The 1,500-nt window shown below is 46.9% G+C and overlaps 1 protein-coding gene across 1 annotated transcript in view; it reads left to right on the top strand.

The window, feature by feature from the left end:
* The first annotated feature begins 173 nt into the window (after positions 1-173).
* Positions 174-1,500, top strand: part of stag2b (stromal antigen 2b) — a 21,972-nt gene continuing 20,645 nt past the window's right edge. The window contains exon 1 of the mRNA XM_035669103.1: positions 174-372. The gene's annotated coding sequence lies outside the window, so the exon portion shown is untranslated. The remainder of the gene's footprint in view (positions 373-1,500) is intronic.

Genomic DNA, 1,500 nt, shown 5'->3' on the forward strand with positions numbered 1-1,500 from the left:
ACTGTGATATTCTTTGTTTTCTGGTTTTTTTTGTGCTGCTGTGTCAAAATGAATTTCTCCTCAGGGGGATAAATAAAGGACTCATCTCTTGTGCAGTACCTGTCGGGGACCACTAGATGTCAGCTAATCAACAGGGTATCTAACCAGCGGCATTGTGGCCGCTAGGTGGTAGCTCTGCACCAGGATTTCCTCCTCCCAGGTCGTCGAAACAACAAACCGAACTACGGAGCAAGCGGGGTGAGAGAACGTCCGAAACCGCCTCTGACCGCGACTTTTAAACTCTTTTTCTACAGAATTGTAGCGGAATTCAGACGGGGGCTGTGGAAGAAGAGCAAAAGTTACGATTCGGCCGGGACTACATTTCACAACAAGGTAAGTTAGCTGTAAAATGGCGGAGAGCTATCTGGAAGTTAGTTGATTTGTATTTTGCTAGCCGTCTCGCTAGCCAGGCTAGCTGTGGATGAGCCCAGAGCGCGGAGGTCTGCCTGAACCGAGTCGCTCCGCTAGCTCGGCTGTACATGGCTACTTCGATTGTTAGCACGCCGACGAACCGGATTTTGTGGCACACTGACGCGAAAATATTTAATCCTGAGCCGAAGGAATCGTTTTATTGTTTCAAGTGACTTAGTTGCACTTTATATATTTGTAAACAAAGTGTTTGTTGCTTATGCAATACGGTGCTGGAACTCCCGAGGCAAGATGGAGGACGCAAGGACGTGATGTTTTTTTAAGGTAACGTTAGCGGTAGCTGTTAGCGTAGCTAACTAGTGGGAGTTATTATCAGCTGGTTAAATGTAATATTTCTATTAAATTATTTGCTTTATCTTGAGACAAACACGTGCTACAACTGGTGTGTATACGGAAGGTAGTTATTGCCCCTTTTGAGACGCTACTGACTGGCGTTATTGTGTATTAGCCGATCTTAGCATTGCGTTGTTTTGTTATTATGATCCAAGTACGATAGCTGGCGTGTTTCCTCGATATCTAACGATAAAACACTGCACAACCCGGCCGCCACCCCTTGCTCGATAAATCGCAGCTTCTTCACACAGACCAGTGCATGCTTACTTGATCAAATTTCAACTAGCTGACGCTCGGGGAGGGAAAAAAGACGCCAAAAAAAAAAAAAAAAAACCCCTCGGTTGCTCAGCTAGTGGCGTTAGCAGTAGCAGCGCACCGGCGTCAATTTTGACAGGAGCCGACGGAGAGCGCAGCCGCGTCGGCGTCGTTGGAGGGAACCGAGCCGGTAGTTTGTGGCATAGCCGAGTTGCGGGAATCCACTCTGCTCGGTTTCGCAATTTCGTTTCAGCCAAGATCTCTCGGTCTCTGCTCGCAGTGATAAGTTTATGAGATAACTCTCGTCCGATTTGGCGCCACTTTTTCAGTCTACACCCATAGAAACCCGTCGTCTTGTCATGCAGTTTCCCCTCGCTGTTAAGGAAATAGGCACGTTAACGCGTTCATAAACCAAAATACATATCACAGTTAAGCAGCTATATT

Source organism: Morone saxatilis, unplaced genomic scaffold, assembly GCF_004916995.1.
Source record: "Morone saxatilis isolate NCDOM2014 unplaced genomic scaffold, NCSU_SB_2.0 Contig22, whole genome shotgun sequence".
Classification (NCBI taxonomy): Eukaryota; Metazoa; Chordata; class Actinopteri; family Moronidae; genus Morone; species Morone saxatilis.